A 22573-nucleotide genomic window follows, 5' to 3' on the forward strand; every position below is an offset into this window, starting at 1 on the left:
GTGTCAGCTTGTCTGTGAGGCGCCGCTGCTCCCCTCCTACAACACGAGTGTCAGCTTGTCTGTGAGGCGCCGCTGCTCCCCTCATACAACACGAGTGTCAGCTTGTCTGTGAGGCGCCGCTGCTCCCCTCCTACAACACGAGTGTCAGCTTGTCTGTGAGGCGCCGCTGCTCCCCTCCTACAACACGAGTGTCAGCTTGTCTGTGAGGTGCCGCTGCTCCCCTCCTACAAAACGAATGTCAGCTTGTCTGTGAGGCGCCGCTGCTCCCCTCCTACAACACGAGTGTCAGCTTGTCTGTGAGGTGCCGCTGCTCCCCTCCTACAAAACGAATGTCAGCTTGTCTGTGAGGCGCCGCTGCTCCCCTCCTACAACACGAGTGTCAGCTTGTCTGTGCGGCGCCGCTGCTCCCCTCCTACAACACGAGTGTCAGCTTGTCTGTGAGGTGCCGCTGCTCCCCTCCTACAACACGAGTGTCAGCTTGTCTGTGAGGCGCCGCTGCTCCCCTCCTACAACACGAGTGTCAGCTTGTCTGTGAGGCGCCGCTGCTCCCCTCCTACAACACGAGTGTCAGCTTGTCTGTGCGGCGCCGCTGCTCCCCTCATACAACACGAGTGTCAGCTTGTCTGTGAGGCGCCGCTGCTCCCCTCGGACAACACGAGTGTCAGCTTGTCTGTGAGGCGCCGCTGCTCCCCTCCTACAACACGAATGTCAGCTTGTCTGTGAGGCGCCGCTGCTCCCCTGCTACAACACGAATGTCAGCTTGTCTGTGAGGCGCCGCTGCTCCCCTCGTACAACACGACTGTCAGCTTGTCTGTGAGGCGCCGCTGCTCCCCTCGTACAACACGAGTGTCAGCTTGTCTGTGCGGCGCCGCTGCTCCCCTCCTACAACACGAATGTCAGCTTGTCTGTGAGGCGCCGCTGCTCCCCTCCTACAACACGAATGTCAGCTTGTCTGTGAGGCGCCGCTGCTCCCCTCATACAACACGAGTGTCAGCTTGTCTGTGCGGCGCCGCTGCTCCCCTTCTACAACACGAGTGTCAGCTTGTCTGTGAGGCGCCGCTGCTCCCCTCGTACAACACGAGTGTCAGCTTGTCTGTGAGGCGCCGCTGCTCCCCTCCTACAACACGAGTGTCAGCTTGTCTGTGCGGCGCCGCTGCTCCCCTCCTACAACACGAGTGTCAGCTTGTCTGTGAGGTGCCGCTGCTCCCCTCCTACAACACGAATGTCAGCTTGTCTGTGAGGCGCCGCTGCTCCCCTCGTACAACACGAGTGTCAGCTTGTCTGTGAGGCGCCGCTGCTCCCCTCATACAACACGAGTGTCAGCTTGTCTGTGCGGCGCCGCTGCTCCCCTCCTACAACACGAGTGTCAGCTTGTCTGTGAGGCGCCGCTGCTCCCCTCGTACAACACGAGTGTCAGCTTGTCTGTGAGGCGCCGCTGCTCCCCTCCTACAACACGAGTTTCAGCTTGTCTGTGCGGCGCCGCTGCTCCCCTCCTACAACACGAGTGTCAGCTTGTCTGTGAGGCGCCGCTGCTCCCCTCATACAACACGAGTGTCAGCTTGTCTGTGAGGCGCCGCTGCTCCCCTCGGACAACACGAGTGTCAGCTTGTCTGTGCGGCGCCGCTGCTCCCCTCCTATAAAACGACCAACTTTATGTTACTTTAATTTTTTCTTAACCCCTTAACGACCAGCCCATAGTGTTTTTACGTCCTCCCGAAGTGGGCTTTATTCCATGAGGACGTAAAAACATGTGTCCTGCAGAGAATAAAGCCCCTCGGGCTCTGGACGTGACAGCTCCATGCTGTCGGTGTCCGCAGGTAGCCAACAGCATGGAGCTGTCATCCCGGGCAGTACGGCCCCCCCCCCAGCATTGCGATTGGTGCTATCAAATGGATAGCGCCGATCGCAAAAAAGTAAATAAAAGTTGAAAAAAAGTTACATATTCAGCTGCCCTGATGGATCGGATCCATCGGGGCAGCTGAGATTACTCACCCGGGTCCGGCACGCTGCTCCCCACTCCCCTGATGCTCCGGGCCCCGTAGCTGTCCTTCTGCGCATGTGCGCCAGGCGGCATTACGTCAGCCGCATGCGCAGAAGGCCCGGCGGCGCCGGAAATTTAAAATCTCCTGGCTCCCAGCTCCTGTAGGTAGCCGGGAGGCAGGAGATGTCAGCGGGGACCGCGGTGAGCGGTCCCCGGTACCACGATTGCCGTTATACAATGGATAAAGTTAAAAGTTTATAGAGTTAAAGTTTCATCTCCCCTTATGGATCGTATCCGTAAGGGGGGATGAAATTACGTACCCAAGGTCCCGGATTTGTTCCCTGATGGGATGTTCATCCGCGGCCCTTACCCCAGCTTCTGCGCATGCGCCCCGTCAGCATGATGGCGGACGCATGCGCAAAAGTGAAAGATTGCCCAAGAAATGTAAAATCTCCCTGCTGCTGGCTACCAAAGGTAGCCAAGAGCCTGGAGATGTCACGGGTAGCCGCGGTATGCGGTTACTGGTCATGTGATCGTCGTTATCCAATGCATAATGGCGATCACGTAAAAGTTCTTTAAAAAGTGGCAGTTTCATCTCCCCTCACCGATGCGATCGGTGAGGGGAGATGAAACATCTTCTCGGAGGCTTCCGCATTTGAATCCAGATGCGATTATCCTCCATGGACCCTTCCGGCTGCTGCGCATGCGCCCGCCGGCAAAATGCCGGACACATTCGCAGGAGCTGGGGAGCCCAGGAAATTTTAAATCTCCTTGCTCCCAGCGACCAACGGTCGCTGAGTGCTTGGAGCAGTGACCGGCGGCCTCGTTCAGTGGTCCCCGGTCACGTGATAAAGTAGCAGTATAACATTAGGCCGGTCACACATGACCGGAGAGGAATTACGGGTTCTGCATGCGCTTGATCAGCGGTAATCCACGGATCAATCGCATGCATTGGATTACACAATTCCCCCCAATTAGCGGGTCGGAATTACGTAATCCACTCGCAGAAACAGAACACAGCATGCTATATTTTACCGCGGATATCAGCGACCTAGAGCCCATTGTGCTCTATGACCGCAGATATACCCGCAGCCCATATACAAACACATTGTGTACGGGCTGCGGGTACCCGGGTCATCTCTAAGCGACGGCGCGGGAAATATAAACAAAAAACCGCCTGTGTGAGTAGGCAGTTATGCGCAGTACATTACGCGGCCGTACGCAGGGTCACAGCCGGGCTCACAGCTGGGATCCGCTGCAGGCCTCCACAAGCAGATTCCACCTACGGCCGTGTGAGCCCAGCGTTATTCAGACCGCTACCTGTAATACGTAATTTACAAGAAGCCCCGGGAACGCTCGCCTTCCTGCAGTTCCAGGAGCAGCTTGTTGAGCGCCTTCTGTGTGAGACCGCCGCACCGCAGCAAGATTACGAAGTCTCACAGAGCGCCACTTTACACCCCATCCCTGCCGCTGAGGTCACGAAATACCCCCCAAAAAGCATGAGAGGGGGTGGGGGGGAATACCCGGTGTTCTTGCCCCATGTGCCCAACCCAACCAGCCTCCGTAATTACTCCTGTCTTCGGACATAAAACACAGTTTATATTATTACCTTTATCTAATATTTAGGGAATGCCAAAAAATGGGGATGGTGGTGGTGGTAGGGGGGGGGGGTGGGGTGTTATTTTTAGGAAGTCAATTTTTATTCCGTACAAGTGGGCAATGGGGCCTGGAATTTATTCAGTTCTGCCCAGAAATCCAGCGGGCATTCCCTCCATTATAGGCCTAGCCATGTGTCCTGTAAGTAGATTAGGGCCCTAATGGGTATGTTTCTGAACACGGGACAAATGGGTGTATCCATTTTGGGGTGAACGTCTTCATTCCTATGTACACTGTACAAAAAAAACAGTTTTTAAATTGACAAAATTGCCAAAAAAATCAAAATCGTAATTTTTTCCTTCTGCTTTGCTTAGATTCATTCAAATACTGTGGGGTCAAAATACGCAGTACACCCCTAGATGAATTTGTTAAGGGGTCTAGTTTTTAAAATGGGGTCACATGTGGGGGTTCTCCATTGTTTTGGTCACTCAAGGGCTCTACAAGTGGGCAATGGGGCCTTGAATTTATTCAGTTGTACCCTGAAATCCAACGGGTGCTCCTTCCATTATAGGCCTAGCCATGTTTCCTTTAAGTAGATTAGGGCCACAATGGGTATGTTTCTGAACACGGGACAAACGGGGGTATCCATTTTGGGGTGAGCGTCTTCATTCCTATGTACGCTGTCCAAAAAAAACAGTTTTTAAATTGACAATATTGCCAAAAAAATGAAAATCGTAATTTTTTCCTTCTGCTTTGCTTAGATTCATTCAAATACTGTGGGGTCAAAATACGCAGTACACCCCTAGATGAATTTGTTAAGGGGTCTAGTTTTTAAAATGGGGTCACATGTGGGGGTTCTCCATTGTTTTGGTCACTCAAGGGCTCTACAAGTGGGCAATGGGGCCTTGAATTTATTCCGTTGTACCCTGAAATCCAACGGGTGCTCCTTCCATTATAGGCCTAGCCATGTTTCCTTTAAGTAGATTAGGGCCACAATGGGTATGTTTCTGAACACGGGACAAACGGGGGTATCCATTTTGGGGTGAGCGTCTTCATTCCTATGTACGCTGTCCAAAAAAACCAGTTTTTAAATTGACAAAATTGCCAAAAAATGAAAATCGTAATTTTTTCCTTCTGCTTTGCTTAGATTCATTCAAATACTGTGGGGTCAAAATACGCAGTACACCCCTAGATGAATTCGTTAAGGGGGTCTACTTTTTAAAATGGGGTCACATGTGGGGGTTCTCCATTGTTTTGGTCACTCAAGGGCTCTACAAGTGGGCAATGGGGCCTTGAATTTATTCAGTTGTACCCTGAAATCCAACGGGTGCTCCTTCCATTATAGGCCTAGCCATGTTTCCTTTAAGTAGATTAGGGCCACAATGGGTATGTTTCTGAACACGGGACAAACGGGGGTATCCATTTTGGGGTGAGCGTCTTCATTCCTATGTACGCTGTCCAAAAAAAACAGTTTTTAAATTGACAAAATTGCCAAAAAAATGAAAATCGTAATTTTTTCCTTCTGCTTTGCTTAGATTCATTCAAATACTGTGGGGTCAAAATACGCAGTACACCCCTAGATGAATTTGTTAAGGGGTCTAGTTTTTAAAATGGGGTCATTTGTGGGGGCTCTCTATCGTTTTGGCCACTCAATGGCTCTACAAGTGGGCAATGGGGCCTGGAATTTATTCCGTTGTACCCTGAAATCCAACGGGTGTTCCCTCCATTATAGGCCTAGCCATGTTTTCTTTAAGTAGATTAGGGCCACAATGGGTATGTTTCTGAACACGGGACAAACGGGGGTATCCATTCTGGGGTGAACATCTTCATTCCTATGTACACTGTACAAAAAAACTGTTTTTAAATTGACACAATTGCCAAAAAAATGAAAATCATAATTTTTTCCTTCTGCTTGGCTTAGATTCATTCAAAGACTATGAAGTCAAAAAAGTCATCGTACCCCTAGATAAATTCGTTGAGGGTCTACTTTTTAAAATGGGGTCACATGTGGGGGTTCTCCATTGTTTTGGTCACTCAAGGGCTCTACAAGTGGGCAATGGGGACTAAATCTCCTTCAAGCAAAATTTCTGTTCCGAAAGCCACCGGTTGCTCCTTTCATTTTGGGCCCCATTGTATATACGGACGTAATACTAGGGCCACAATGGGTATGTTTCTGAGCACAGGACAAACAGGGGTATCCATTTTGGGGTGCAAGTCTTCATTTATATATGTGTTGTACAAAAAAAACCTGTTTTTGAAATGACAGAATTACCAAACAAATGAAAACCGTTATTTTTTTCCTTCGGCTTGGCTTAGATTCATTCAAAAACTGTGAAGTCAAAAAAGTCATCATACCCCTAGATACATTTGTTAAGGGGTCTACTTTTCAAAATGGGGTCACTTGTGGGGGTTCTCCATCGTTTTGGTCACTCAATGGCTCTACAAGTGGGCAATGGGGCCTAAATCTCCTTCAAGCAAAATAGTTTTTCTCTTCTAAATTGCATTGACTCCTAAAAAAAACTGTGGGGTTAAAATACTCCTGACCCCCTCAGTGAATACCTTAAAGGGTGTAGTTTTTAAAATGGGGTCATTTGTGGGGGTATCTATCATTTTGACTCCTATGAGCCTTTCCAATCTTGGCTTGGTGTAGGAAAACAAAGTGTTCCTCAAAATGCTGAAAAGTAATGTTAAATTTGTACGTCTCCTAAATGGTTAAAAAAAACTTGAAAGTTTTTCCAATGTGCTTCCAGAATAAAGTAAACGGATGGAAATATATATCTTAGCAAAAATTTCTATATTATGTTTGCACATATTTGAGATATTGCAGTTGGAAATGTGAAAAAATGCAGATTTTTAAAATTTTTTCCCAATTTTGGCGCTTTTAATAAATAAACACAAATTCTATCGCTCTATTTTTTTCGCCTAAATGAAGTACAGCATGTGGCGAAAAAACAATATCAGAATCGCTTGGATATGCAAAACCTTTCTGGTGTTTCTCCATGCTAAATTGACACGTGTCAGATTTGCAAAATTTGGCTTGGTCATTAAGGCGCAAACAGGCTTGGTCACTAAGGGGTTAAAATACTTTATTGAATATTTTCAGATATAGACAATATAGAAATGGCGATGACTGACGCAGACAAGAGCAACGGTGATATGGAACTCTGACAACTCAAAATGGTCACAAATAATGGAGGCGGAGCACAATATTACAATAAGTCTTGTCATCCGCCTCGTATCCTGGAACCTGCGCTGCACACCAGCTCCACCTTCAGTAATGGAGTACTGCTCTATCCAGGACAGGCAAATGGGGCAACAGCCTGATGGCATTCATTCTCTAGGGGCCTCCAGCACCTCCAAGACATGGGAGTATGAAAAAAAGGTGTGCAGGATCTAAAGACATGTCTGTTCTCTAAAAACAGCGCCATAACTGTCAATAGTTTGTGTCTGGTACTGCAGCTCAGCACCACTGATGTGAGCGGGACAAGCCTGCAATACACAGAACGGCTGCTATAAAGAATACGGCAGTGAGGACTCGCGGGATCGAAGAGGCTGTAGCCTCACATGAGTGCTGAGACCCGTCAATCAGCTGATCGTGGGTGTCCTGGGCAACAGATTCCCCCTGATCACATGACCTATCTAGAGAATATGCCAAAGCCTGGATAATGAGCTTAATTCATGGTATTAATGTAGATGCTCTGCGGGATCAGATGGCGCTGCGACGGGTTGTGGAATACGACGCTTCACACCAGTCTGGGGCATCAAATGCTGCATTACTGGATGCATTTCCTCCTTCTGCCCCGTTAATAATAATGCCATCTTTGTGCCCCTGGAGGTGGGGATGTTTTCTTTTTTTGCCCCATTATTAGCGCCTCCTTTTCTGCCCCTTCTGCTGATTTCCAAACCAAAACCCAGCAGTCTATTCAGCTCCTGCACAGCGCCCCCTTCCTTCTGGGGTCAGTATGGTCACATGGTCACGTGCCCAGCCTATTGTCGGTCTCAGGATAGGCCAGCGGCAGTCACATGTGTATGATGCTTGGAGTTCAGGTCTGCAGACCTGCAGATAAAGTCACTCTGTGAAAGTCCGTATGTGGAACCAATGCAGTCCAAGACGGCCACCGCAGGAGTAATGCGCTTCATCCAGTGACTGTACCAGATCCGTGCCAATCAGCCGATCACCTGGCTCTTCATTGAATCGGCTCAGCAGCAGAACTCTACTCCAAACTATGGAGGCGGCTCTTCTTTTTTTTTGCCTTTGACCCCTTAGGCGAACTTCACAGTCAGTCTAGGAGAATCGTGGAGTTTCTCAATGGGAGACCTCGCATGGCACACACCTAGCATGTGGTGCAGTGCTGCCGCCGGCCCCACTGATAACAATGGATGGTGCCAGAGGCGTAACATGAAGCTTCTGGGCCCCATGCAAAATCTGTAACGGAGCCCCAAACTATAATACTTTATTCATAGTACTGGCCCCCGATGTGGAGAAGAGAGGCCTCATGGGCCCCTAAGGCTCCTGAGCCCGGGTGCACCCCCTGCATCCCCTATAGTTACACCCCTGAGCGGTGTGATGTGAGATCGCGCAGCAGGATAGAACATGCTGCGATCCATTTCCGGCATCATATCGCAGTGCCATATGGGAAAACATCGCCCGTGTGTATGACCCCACTCAGAAGAATGGGGTCCATATTGTGCGTCTCTCAACAAACAGATTTCGCGATTTTCTCGCCCGCGTGACGCCGGCCTCAGGCTTCTGTTACATTAAAAGTCGTACTAAAGTTGAGCGAGAAGCCAAGGCTCCCCCTCCGTACTGAATTTATATAATAGAATCAGGACGAAGCGAAGCGTAAAATGTGACCGAAGAGCCCAACGCCTCGGAGTGCTGAGGAGATGAAAACCCGTGGTCACTGGGAAGCAGACTCCTCTACAGCCTTCAGTGGTCTGCTGCGACTAGTATGGGGCGCCGACAGTCATCTAGAGCCGCATGCAGACTGCCCTCTAGTGGTGAGAACCGAAATGGTGCTACATAATAAAAATAAGGTAGTCGAGCGTTTCACGAGAACATCTGATATAAATCCGCCTCCAGGCTTCTTCTTGCCCCGCACTTTGCTGTAACTTTGGATGATGTTGGTCATTAGATGACACACGCTCACTGCCGTCGGGGCATCATCACATGGGATGTAATACATTCAGGGACTGTGGGAAGTTACAATGTTACATCTATGGGGGGCGCTGCTGTGCTTCAGGCATGTGCTGGAATGAGGGAAGCGTTGCTAAGCAACACAGCAGACAATGCTAAGCTGCAACATACACTGCCCGAGAGAGAGAGAGAGAGAGAGAGAGAGAGAGAGAGAGAGAGACAGCAATAGAGAAACAGAGCGAGAGAGCAATAGAGAAACAGAGCGAGAGAGCAATAGACAGTGAGTGATAGAGAGACAGTGAGAGAAAGAGCGATAGATGACGATAGAGAGACAGACACAGAGAGAGAGCAATAGAGAGACAGAGTGAGAAAGTAATAGAAACAGAGATAGCGATAGACAGAGATGGAGAGATAGATAGTGAGACAGAGAGAGCAATATAAAGACAGACAGAAAGGGAGCAATAGAAAGAGAGCACGATAGATAACACGATAGATAACAGACAGAGGGAGAGTGATAGAGAAACAGAGAGAGAGCAATAGAGAGACAGAAAGCGAGAATGATAGACAGAGATAGCGATAGACAGACAGCAAAACAGAAAGAGAGAGCAATAGAGACAAATAGAAAGATATCAATAGAGAGACAGAGAAAGAGTGATAGAAACACAGAGAGAAAGTGCTAGACAGAAAGAGAGAGATAGATAATGAGACAGAGAGAGCAATAGACAGACAGACAGTGAAAGAGAGACAGACAGAGAGGGAGCGCGATAAAGAAACAGAGGGAGAGTAATAGAGAAATGGAGAGAGAGCAATAGAGAGACAGAAAGAGAGAACGATAGACAGAGATAGCGATAGACAGTAAAACAGACAGAGAGAGTGATAGAGAGACAGAGAAACACGAAGAGAGAGAGAGAGAGCGTAGAGAGACAGAGCGATAGAGAGACAAACAGAGAGATAGCAATAGAGAAACAGAGAGAAAAAGTGATAGGCAGAGAGAGAGAGCAATAGACAGAGAGAGAGAGAGTGATAGAAAGAGCGATACCGAGACAGAAAGACAGAGAGATAGACAAATATATATATATATATATATATATATATATATATATATATATAGAGAGAGAGAGAGAGAGAGACAGAGAGAGAGAGAGAGAGACAGAGACACAGGGGATACTGAGACAGAGAGAGACAAACAAATAGAGAGAGGCAGACAGACAGAGACCGACAATGAGAGACAAACAAACAGAGAGAAAGAGACAGACAGACAAACAGAGAGAAAGACAGACAAACAGAGCGAGACCTGTAGGCTCTTTTATATTAGATATCTGCTCCAAATACAAAGTGACCCTGAATAATCACCTACCAGCAGATCTAGAAATTCACAACCAGCACCCTGATACATTGTATGTCCGCGACATTGTGTCAACCTAGTTATAATAATGCATGCAGGTGGCTCAGTGCTGTAGTGTCCGGTGGGAGCCGATCAGGAGCGACCTGCGCACCATGTGATTATGTTGCTGAGGACATGCAAGGCACATGGGCGACTGCACACAGATTCTCATTGCGCTCTTTTGCCCGCTAAGAAACGGCAAGTTGTGCGTTCGGACACGTTAGTTGGAGCTCCAGCGTTGTATTCAGCTGACTGTGCAGCCTGTTGGTCATCCTCCTCGGACCCCTTACCGTGACAAGTTGTTTCCGTCCACAGGATCTGCAGCATCCGAGGAGCAGTCCCTCAGCAGAAGAGACAGCGGGGTAGAGATGTCAACCTCATCACAGAGCTCTAATGTCTCGCTCCTGTAGGGAAGCTAAGGACTGCCACCTTGTGACTAGCAGGGGGGGAGATTGCATATAGTAACCTGGGGTCACCTTAAAGTCCAGTTGTCACTCGTGACGCCAACGTTCCATCCTCAGTGTATCTGTCTCTCCACAGTCCCAGTTATCTGCAGGCACTAACTCTCCCAGTAACTCTCTTTCTCTCTCTCCTGCCACTCACTCACTGTCTCTCTCACTCTCTGGTGGCTCCTGTACTTTTTCCGGACACACGTGGTTCTTGCGTGGCTTCTCTGCCCAATATTGCGCTCGCCAATGTGCATGTTCATGGTCATATGAGGCGTTTTTCTGGCGAAAGCAGCTCCCATCACTTCTGTGAAGTAGCGGTCCTCGGCTGTCAGGCGCGTCGGAGAATCAGCAAGTGTTTTCCATTATTTTCAATGGGAAACACCATGTTGCACTTGAATGCACTTCGCACGCCGTATGATATGTTCTACTGTCCCATCGAAAATAATGGCTGCTGCGTTGCGAGGAACACGATAAGACTGGATATGCTACGATTTTTCCCGCATCGCATCACTCTTCAAAAGAACGGGGTTCAGAGTTTTATGCGTTTTGTAATGCACCGAACTCGCAAGAGATTCTCGGCCGCGTGAAACCAGAAGCCGAAGGTTCTTCAAGACAGGAAGAAAAAAAAGACAAAAGCCCAATTCTTATTTTCTGCTTCTTGAAAAAGCAAAACAAAAAGAAAGTCGGCAGGCAGATCGCAGACGGACGGCGGTCACCGCCATGACACCTGTCTGTACAGGAAGCAGATACAATCTGTGTTCAAGAAAGGTAAAAAAGCAGCAACATCATCATATTAAATACAAGACATGTCAGCGTGTCCCGCGGCCGCGGACCGCCGGAGTCAGGGAGACTGTCTATGGCAGGTTTATAGCTAGAGGGGGTGCAGAGATAGCAGATGCCCTAGGGCCACAGTGCCTGAGGGGACCCCGGAGGTACCGGTATAAAATGGTACATGGTAAGTGGGGGAGGGGCGCCGGGGCTTCAAGTAATGCTTCTTCTACAAGGTCCCCGCTGAGGGAGGCGAACACGGAAAATCAGGTCTCCTGCTTCTAACGACTTGTGTCACTCGCATCGTTTATCAAGCAGCAATAATTATGAGGACAGATTTCGAGTGATGAATATTACATAAAGGTCGCATACATTACCGAGGAGCAAACTCCCCAAACTCCAGGCAGTTCTCATATTATCTGTCCTGTTATTTATATGCATCCGCTGACGTAGATATTTACTGCGTGATTCCAGACCGTAATCAGGTCGGCACCTTCCTAGCAGTAATATCACTTCTGACACCAAGATCTCCCTAATTACTTGCTGCTTGATATGCGAATAGTGACCCTATTAGTGACCCCCAGCCAGCGGTGCGTTGGACCTCTCATTGCCTTCAGAACTGCATGATTCATCATGGTGTCCATCAACAGTTGTCAGAGGTCCTAGGGTGCACCAAGAAAACATTTCCCGGCACCACTACGCCACCTCCACCAGCCTGACAGGAAGGGGTTACTGATTTATGCTGTTTGCATAGAATCCTTGTAGAGTTGGAAGGGTCGTCCGGGGTCATCGGGTCCTCCAGGGTCATCGGATCCAACCCCCTGCTCAGTGCAGGATCACTAAATCACCCCAGACAGATGTCTGTCCAGCCTCTGAACTCTTCCATTGAAGGAGAACTCCCCACCTCCCGTGGCAACCTGTTCCACTCATTGATCCCCCTCAATGTCTAATATCTAATCTGTGTCTCCTCCCTTTCATCCCATTACTTCTAGTCTTTCCTTGTGCAGATGAGAATAGGGCTGATCCCTCTGTACTGTGACAGCCCTTCAGATATTTGTAGACAGCTATTAAGTCTCCTCTCAGCCTAAACATTCCCAGATCCTTTAACTGTCCCTCATAGGAATGGAAAAAAAGAATCATGAGGAAGAGGAGGAGAAGAGAGCGCTGGTTGTGGGGGATTTCCTACTGAGAGGAACAGAGGCCGCTGTCTGCAGACCGGACACCTCACGAGAGGGCTGCCGTCTTCCTGGTGCACAAATCACAGATGTGTCTGATCGGCAGTCAAGACTCTTCAGTCCTACAGAACACCACCCATTCCTACTAATACATGTAGGGACAAATGACATTGCAAAAAAGGACCTTCCAACTATCTGCAGAGACTTTGAAGACCTCAGAAAGAAGGTAAAGGAACTAGGAGCTCAGGTGGTCTTCTCATTCATCCTCCCCGTGGATGGCCATGAAATAAGAAGATGGAACAGGATTCTAGAGGTGGACAACTGGCTACATCGATGGTGCCGTCAGCAAAGATTTGGATTTCTAGACCATGGAGTGAATTACCTATATGGTGGACTGCTTGTACTTTACAGACAGGTAAGCATATATTTGTTGGGTGCCTTGCTTCACTCATTAGGAGAGCTTTAAACTAGAACAATATGGGAAGGGGAGTGAAAGTTAAAAATATACAGCTAATTAATACATCTGAGACCCTCGTTATTAGAAGTGGAAAGAAAGAACAAAGATAAACAATTCTGAAGTAGAGGAGCAAGAGACCCCGATCACAAACTAACATGTTTCTACACAAATGCCCAGAGCATGGGAAACAAACAAGGAGAACTGGAGCTCCAAACACAGGAAGAGAAATATGATGTCATAGGCATCACAGAAACTTGGTGGGATGATACACATGATTGGATACAAGGCTTGAAGGATACAATGTATTTATAACAGACCTAATAAAGGGGAGGAGGTGTTGTGTTGCATGTTAGTAAAACATTTTTATAAATGATCTGGAGGAGGGAATTGAGAGGAAACTGATCAAATTTGCCAATGACACAAAACTAGGAGGGATAGCTAAAACTGGAGAAGAGAGATGATTCAGAAAGATCTAGAAAAGCTTGCACAGTGGGCAGCGACTAACAGAATTGTATTTAACAAGGAGAAATGCAAAGTCCTACATCTGGGCAAGAAAAATGAAGAAAGCACAGAATGGGAGGAATTGGGCTAAGCAGCAGCACATGTGAAAAAGACTTGGGTATACTAATAGATCATAGACTGAACATGAGTCAACAATGTGATGCAGCAGCCAAAAAGGCAAACACAATTCTGGGATGTATTAAGAGAAGCATAGAGTCTAGATCACGTGAGGTCATTATCCCCTCTACTCTTCCTTAGTCAGACCCCATCTGGAATACTGGGGCCAGTTCTGGGCACCCCACTTTAAAAAAGGCATAGACAAACTGGAGCAAGTTCAGAGAAGAGTTACCAAGATGGTGAGCGATCCGCAAATCATGTCCTATGAGGAACGGTTAAAGGATCTGGGAATGTTTAGCAGAAGAGAAGGCTGAGAGGAGATTTAATAGCTGTCTACAAATATCTGAAGGGCTGTCACAGTGCAGAGGGATCACCCCTATTCTCATCTGTACAAGGAAAGACTAGAAGCAATGGGATGAAACTGAAAGGGAGGAGACACAGATTAGATATTAGACAGTGAGGGGGATCAATGAGTAGAACAGGTTGTCACAGGAGGTGGGGAGTTCTCCTTCAATGGAAGTCTTCAGAGGCCGGACATACATCTGTCTGGGATGATTTAGTGAATCCTGCACTGAGCAGGGGGTTGGACCCGATGACCCCGGAGGGCCTGATGACCCTGGAGGTCCCTCCAACTCTACCAGTCTAGGATTCTATACTCAGAAGTAAGCGGATGACCAGAGTGTCATGGACCTGAGCCATGGGCGGAGAGAAAGGCATGACTACGGGCGGTTTTTATTTTACTGTATAAAAGGGGACATTACTACCAAAAGGGGCTTGTGGGTGCATTATTACCGAGCTGGCCATGCAGGGGCATTATTAGTGAGGGGAACATATGAGGATGTCATTTCTGGGGGGCCATATGGTAGCATAATTACTAAGTGGAGGCATTGAGGGGCATTACTACTATAAGAGGTACACTAAGTGGCATTATACCTGTAAGGGGATTAAAACGGTGTAGCTTAACATAAAGGTGACGTGGCATAATGTAGAAAATTCACCTGTGCCACAAGAATTGCCCCTCTTTTTGCTGTTCAGAGGTTGGGGTCGTGTCGGTCCCGCCTGTTCTGTTAGCTGCGTTGCTCATCGAGCGCCTGGAGGTGGCGGTGTAGCAGGAGGCTGGCACTACCGGGAGGTGTCCACTTGGCACGTGGTAGGTGGGGCTACAAGTCAGTCCTCTGGGGTTACCTATTTACAATAAGCCTGAGAAGGATACAACAGGCAAGGAGGGGGTTAATAATGGCAGTCTTGTTTTTCTTTACTAACTTTGTGCTGTCTTTTATCAGACCATAAGGAGTCTCCGTAAGGACAGACGTGTCTCGCTGCGGCCCGACGGCACAAACACGCGGCGTGACATTACCGCAGCCTTCCACTTCCCAGCTAATGAGGCCTTCAGACGTCTAATGTTCTTGTCTCCCAGGAGGAAACCTCAGCGCCGATTCTGTCACTTAGTACACGACGCCGATCAAAGTGCCACCGCCACACAATACGCAAGACCACTACTGTCAGCCAAGAGCTGCGCCTAAGTGAGATCTCTAAGAACACTTGCAGGAGTCTTGAGACGTGTTTCTGCAGGACGGTCAGGAGCCGAAACTTGGTCAGCGGCAGAACTGTAGGGTGGGGGTGGGGGGGGTGGGGGGGGGGGGTGAAAGGGACATAAAGTGGGAACAGCTGATAGAGCAGGCGAAGCCGAGGACTGGAGTAGAAAATTAGCGATCCTCAGGTTGCCGCTTCGATTCCGGGTCAAAGGACGTCTTGGGCACGCTGCCATCTTTAAGGTTTCAAGCTGCCGCCTGCTTGCGCTCACACGCATCCCTGCGGCGCTCCTCCTCTGCAAGGCAACCTGTTTTTGCACATAAGGACTCTATAGATATGTAGTGGCCCTAAGTATACATATCTGGCCCCTCCATAATGTCTGCCATGTCCTTAATGTGGATGCCCTGTGCCATTGTCAGTGATTTATGTGTATTGCACAGCGGCAGCACATAAGAGGTTAATGTCTGGGTATGTCCGGAAAATGTAACAGTTTGTGTGTCATGTGAGCATGAAAGATATATATGTGCAAGGTGTGCAAGTCAGGCAGGCTGTACAGTAACTGAGGGAGTCTGCAGGCCTACCCGTGGATTACAATCTGTTTAGGAGGAGTGTGAGAGAAAGGAGACATCCCCACCCAGGCCTGTCCAATATGGAAGAAGCGGAGCGATATCCCATCTACTGAGAATGGAGAATACCCCATCTTATCCCCAGTTGGTATAGAGTGCCGAAGCTACAGTGGAAGGATTGAGAGCGTGCCCTAACAGACAACCAACCAGTGAGTGCTGGCCGGTAGAGAGAGTTAGAGAAGTCGTCCAAGAGAGTGATCCTAGAGATAACCAGGACTGTATGTATCAAGATGCCCCGAGTTGCCTCCCTGCCTCCTCACAGATAGAAGTCCTAGAGCCAATCCTCCATTGCAAGGACTGTTGTGTATTATCCCTGTTGGATGTTCCAGTAAAGAAAGGCTTTACCACCCGTTCCCGGTTCAGTCCATTTAAAGTACAGCCCTGCGTGTGCGGACTGTTTATTGCACCATCGTCGGAGTTCACCGCAGCGGATGGAACGGTGGTGTCACCCGTGACAAATACCAAAGTTTTAATACAGAGGTTTATACAGGTAACCGACCACCCAGCGTTGCCTGGAGAGGTCAGCCAGGGCCTTGGTAGAGGATCGCACACGTCCATCAGGGGAGGAGATGGTAGTGCCACCGTGACATCCCTAACAGCTACCCCGCCATCTCCTCAGCTGCGGGCCCTGCGCCTCGGTCACTGCAGATGCATTATTGTAAATTGGACTTTATCCTTTGACATTCTCGGGAATTCACATCTGGTTAAAAAATAGATAGCAAAAAACAACCCAAAACTGGTGGAGGTCTGGGAGGCCAAAGAAGGAGATCAGTTCCCCAAGTCTAGTAGTATAGAAACTGGGTGAAGAATCGGGGTATACCTCAACAAGGGGGTGCAGAGAGGAAGGGGTGCTGTACCACTGAGGGAGCGAAGAGGAAAACCAGGACAGTGTCTCAAATGGCCACGGTGGGAGTAAAGTGTTGGCAGGTGCAGAAGACCCCAATGTGAGAAGCGTTTTATGAAGAATGAAAAAAATGTATATAGGAAGGAAATAGGTTTAAATAAAAACATAAGTCATTCCTCCTTAAATGGTCTCCTGGTCCTTCACAGGAGCCCCAGTCCCCGCGGCTCCGATCCTCGAAGGAGCTGCAGCGGTTACATGCCGTGTACATACTGTAACTGCTCAGCCAATCACAGGCTTCATGTGTCCTATAAGTCAGGACCACTGCTGAGGTCTGGGGCTGAGCAGTCATGTGCACAATGAATGGCATGTAACCGCTGCAGCTTCATCTGAGATTGGAGCAGCAGGGATCAGGGCTTCTGTGCTGGACCAGGGGGCCATTTAAGGTGGCAAGTATGCCTTAGTTTTATTTTAACCCATCTCCTCCCATGGACTTTATTTTATTAGTCTGTGAAAAACTTTATTATATGGATATGGTACCCGAACCAAGCTTACTTCATAGGTACGATACCAGAACCAAGCTTACTGCATGGATATGGCTGGGACCCCCAGCATGATTTGACCTTTTAACTTGGCTACAGTTCTGGTCAATTTCGTTAGTTTAAATTAAAAGATTATATGCAAATTAGGGAGATGGAACAAAACCTCTGCAGCACCACCTATTGGAAAGCAGCATTCCTGCAAGTCAATGTTAGACTCTTTATAAAAGCCTTATAACAATAACTGGGAATTGAAAGCCGAGCCAGAATCCATCCACAGACAGCTGTTTGTGCAATAGGTTTCTAGATTGGCTAGAGAGAGGCCTGGGACGGGGGGTCAGGAATGCTATCTTTTCTTCTTAGGGAGACACCTAGAAGGTGAGGAGACTTTTAAGGCCATTCATACTCCTTTGGGTAATATGCAAATAAGGGAGATGTTACGGGGTTAGTAAAACATGGCTGCTTTCTACCAAAAACAGCACCACACCTGGTCACAGGTTATGTGTGGTATTGCAGTAAGTCCCATTCACATCAATGGAGCTGAACTGTAATATCTAACAATGCCCCTGCTTCTGGAAGAGAGCGTCCGCGTCTTCCTACTTCTGTCCATCCCCTTTAAGTGTCCGCTGTGTGTACTCATTATACTAGAGCTCTCGTTTGATCACATTTGTCCTCGACTTCTGAAACCCAATAATCTCCTCGACGCGCAGAAACATTTCTTCTGATCTGCTGTTTTATAGATTTCATCCGTATTTTTATATTCTTTCGGAATAACGTTTTCTGTAGTTTATTGCGCCGGCCGGACGTTCGCGGCACCAATTTACATCTTGCTGGGCCTGAAATAATCTCCCAGATGAGCCATCCGGATGACAAATAGCTGAAGTGTCCCGTCTGACCGGCACCTCATGGAGGTCTTCATTATGTAACAACATAAAGCAACATCAGCCAAGATCTACAAACACAATATACCGCATTGTTCTACATCAGCTGGCAGGGAGCCTCCGAGCCGCAACCAACACGTCAGGATCTTAAGGAAACTTGGAGGTGGAAATTATCTACTTGTTACCTCCATCTTTTGATTATTGGAAGAGCAGATACTGTGGGTAGCGTAGCCCCGTGGTGGACAAGTGGTGGCCAGGAATCAGGTTGGGTTGCATAGAACAATGGGGGCATGGGCATATTAAAGGGGTTGTACCTGAATTTGAAGTTATTCCCTATCCACAGGAGGTCCACAGGACGGGAATAACTTGCTGATTGGTGGGGAACCTCACCACTGAGACCCCTGCAAACTCAAGAATGGGGTCCCGTCCCCCATGTTCCTCACTGTGGGGTTTCTGCACTCCTCACAGTAAGGAGGAGATTGAAAGGAGCACTGGTCACTTTCAATGGAACTGCCAAGATATGTGCGTGGCACACTCTCTGGGTATTTTACTCAGCCCCATTGAAATGAATGGAGCCCTGACCTTGCATGCTTGGCCAGCACTCCATTCATGCTGGCATCACTATGAGGAAAGAAGTGACCCCCGCAGTGACAAGGGAACAAGACTTGTAATCCTGTTCTCAATATCAATGAAAAACCAGCTCTTCCTCTCCCTCCCAGAGCAGGAATCAAGTTTCATATTTCACCTGTGTATATAGACTAGGACTAGAGATGAGCGTGCACCCTCAGAGAAGGCAGTTACTAGAGCGAGCATCACTCTTATCAAGTAACTGCATTCTCGTCCGAGCAGGCTCGGGGGGCGGCAGGGGGGAGAGTGAGAGAGATCTCTCTCTCTCCCCCCCCCCCCCCCCCGCTCACCCCTGCCACCCCCCCACCCCCCAGCCTGCTCAGATGAGAATGCAGTTACTTGATAAGAGTGATGCTCGCTCAAGTATCTGCCTTCTCTGAGCATGCTCGCTCATCTCTAACTAGGACCCTTCTATGTGGGCCTATTTTAATGTTACACAAGCGCCAATCATCAATATCGTTGTTTAACTGGTCTTGTACACAGGTCAATCAGACTCTAACATTGATACAATCATTCATGCTGTTGCTGTTGGCAGCCCCTCCCCCATTTACTTGGGGTCATGTGATGCTGAGGTCAATTATTATTCAGGCTGCACAAAATATGGGATCCAGTATCTGATGTTGCCGGCGGGAAGTCAGAGTCAAGAGACAGGAAAAAAGGCTAACAAAATATGTATGTCTGTGCAAGACAGATGTGCCGCCCCTTTAAGATGTAATGTTGTTGTATAGGATAAAGCAGATGCATTGTGGATGGGAAGAGTAACAAGTCAATACTGGAGAGATGCTTAGTGTGATCATTAGTCGACGACTATGACATAACATCATATTAAATATTGATCACAGCTCATTTGATCATCACGTCGGCCTCACAAGTTGCTCCCCAGCAGTTCTCCGTGCGGTTGTGTCAGCACGCGGTCTGCTTGACAAGTCCTGAGACGTCCGCAGACAATTCAGCCTAATGATGTCCATTCTCACAGTTCATAAACCTGACAAACAAGCAGAGCGAGTGCCGCCCCCCCATCCGTCTAAATATAGGCGCCACATTGATCCAGCTTATAAAACATTCATGACTGCGCCGCCGCCACCTGCACGGCCGGCCTGCCAGTCCAGTAAGACAGCGCTCTGCTTTTACCGGTTTCTAGATACAGCACAGACCTTTTGTATCGCCTGCTGAATACCGACGCTGGAAAGCAACATCTCCAGCCGTTTAAAGGGTTAAAAAGTTACTTACTAGTTTGCTTAAAGGAAAAATAAATAGAGAAAATACATAATTTTGCTTAAATGCCAGCAGTTGTGTTTGTGCCCCCGGAGAACCCCAGATAGCCTAGGGAGACTGATAGCTGAGCAGTGCTGCTCTGGGAAAAGAGATATGCAAATAAGCTCCCTGTCAAGCAGGAAGGAAAAATGTCTCTCTAGCGCCAACTACTGGAAAGCAGCTTCTCTATAAATCAGTGTCCGGCCCTTTAAAGTGGTTGTCTGGGACTTTTTAGATTTTTTTTTTCTATTGATGTCATGTCCTCAGGGCAGGTCATCTATAGTCAATCAATGGGGATCCGCCACTTGGATCCTCACCAATCAGCGGATTACCACTACCACTGTCACTATGGAAAGCAGAGGAAGCAGATCGCACTGATCGAGTTGGTATAGCAATGAATTCAATGGGAGCTGCACCTGCAATACCAACTCGGACCACTATGATCAGTGCAATCTGCTTCTTGCCCTTTCCATAGTGACAGCAGTCCCAGTAATCAGCTGATCGGCGGAGGTCCAAGCGGTGGACCCCACCAATCATCTATTGATGACCTATCCTGAAGACAGATCATCAGTAGAAAAAAAATAAATAAATCAAAAAATTCCTGGACAACCCCTTTAAGAAACCTTGTAACATGACTTTGGATAGAAACTGGATCAGAATCTTCTCCACAAGGATAGAGGATAACTATCTGATGGTGGGAGTCCACACTGAACCCAGAGGTCCCCAATGAGTAGATAAATGGTCACACGTCACTACGACTCCATTCAGTTCAGTAGGACTGCCAGAAATAACTGAGCGCATGAAATCAACTATCCCTGGCAGTCCCATTCAAATGACTGCCGCTACATTCATTCTGAGAGCTTTGGGACCCCTTTACCCGTGGATATGGGATAGCCTCCGTTCATGGAGCATCCTCTTTACATGGTGGGCATACTTCTGCAACCTATTTAACTGAAGAAACTAAGCAATTTGTCCTGATTAAAAATACCCTCCAGATTTGTGTCTCCAGCTCCTATGCAGACCCATGCATCTCCATGGTTACAGACTACAGACAAACCCTGATCCTGCAGTCAGCTGTGACTCCCCTTCATCTGTTCCCTCTTCAACTGTCTGCAGGTTTGAAAGAAAAGGGGCCACAAAAATAGTAACACGTGGCTGCAGGATCCGACTACACAGGGTTACAGGTGGGCATACCATCGGAGGGGGGTCCAGGTAAACATGGCAATCCTAAAGGGAGAGGCACATATCAGTGCATATTGTTCTGCTGATACAGAGTTACAACCGATTGACAGAGCTTGAGTTACATCCGAGCCGGACACAATGTATCCACAACGGGGGGAGCCGCTGCACACATAGTACTAGCTGAAAGCATCCGGACATTTTATGTATGCAGCTTCTATGCAGACCTCCATGTGTCTCCATGGTGACAGACTACAACCAACCTGTGTGTAGCCTGATCCTACAGTCATGTGTGACTCGCCCCACCCATCGTCTTGGTTGAAAGAAGGGGCAGATGTGAGAGAGAAACCCATGACTGCAGGCGGTGCCAGCCTTACATGAGAGGCATCCTGTGCAGAATGTTTGTGCCCCCTATATTGCACTGATAGTCGGTCTGTCTGTCGATCACCCCGGCTTACATCCTGCTGGTGGCCACCCTACAAACTGGTAGCCGGCACCTTATACAATTGCACGGGTCATACTTAACTAAGGGCGGCCATGTTGCAGGCTCCAACTACACTGGGTTTTGTTTGTAGTCTGTAACCATGGAGACACATAGTTACGCACAAGAACTGCATACACAAAGCGGTAGGTTGTTAAAGAAGATTGTTTACAATGTTGTTGCAATTTTTTTCTTTTTAGACACTGCAACAATATAACCAGCTGCAAACGTCTACATCCGGTCATGTGACAGAGCAGAAAGGGGCAAACAAACTACTTCACTAAGGGCTCCTTCCCACGGACGGATTTCCGCCGCGTAACTCGCGGCGGAAATCCGCTGCGTTGCCCGCAGCTATTAGTTTCTATTGAACCTAATGGCTCAGTGCTCACGGTGTGGAATTCCGCACCGTGAAATCATCCGACCTCACCTGCGGCACGCTCTATTTGCCGCGGGTGTACGCGCGGACGGCTGCCATTGCTGTCAATGGAAGCCCATGCGTCACGCTATTTTCCACTGTAGCACAGCGGAAGATAGCGTGAAACAGCTTCCCCGCCTACCGCCGCCGCATCATTTGACACGGCCGGCCGCGTCATGTAACGTGGTGGGCGTGCCATGTGATGTGGCCGGCGTGTCACATGACGCTGCGGTGCGTCATGCGGGAGCGAGGACGCCGGATCCGCAGGTAAATTTGGGGGTCTCTGGGGGGCGCAGTGACAGGCTCTGCCGCGGAATCCCGCGGTGGAGCCCGTCACGGCCGTGTGCAGCCGGCCTAAGGGTGAATGCACACGGCTGGAAATTCCATGGCGAAAGTCCCCACACAATTCCCACCCGTGCCCGCTGCCATAGGATAGCATTGGTTTATGCAACCCTATGCAGACAGCTGCGACTTGACCTCATGAAGACTCACACGGTAAACAAATCGCAGCAGGTCCTATTTCTGTGCCTCGTTTTCACTTGTGCGCATTTGTGTTTCCCAGAACCCACAGCCAATTATTTACTAACGACGTACAAACCGGTGAATGGGGGTGAGTACAATGTGTCAGTCAA

General features: G+C 48.5%; 1 protein-coding gene across 4 annotated transcripts in view; it reads right to left on the reverse strand.

Annotated features, from left to right (window-relative positions):
* Window positions 1–22573, reverse strand: part of LOC136619689 (spermatogenesis-associated protein 7-like) — a 184214-nt gene that overhangs the window by 61183 nt on the left and 100458 nt on the right. The window lies entirely within an intron of this gene.

This window comes from Eleutherodactylus coqui, chromosome 3, assembly GCF_035609145.1.
Source record: "Eleutherodactylus coqui strain aEleCoq1 chromosome 3, aEleCoq1.hap1, whole genome shotgun sequence".
Classification (NCBI taxonomy): Eukaryota; Metazoa; Chordata; class Amphibia; order Anura; family Eleutherodactylidae; genus Eleutherodactylus; species Eleutherodactylus coqui.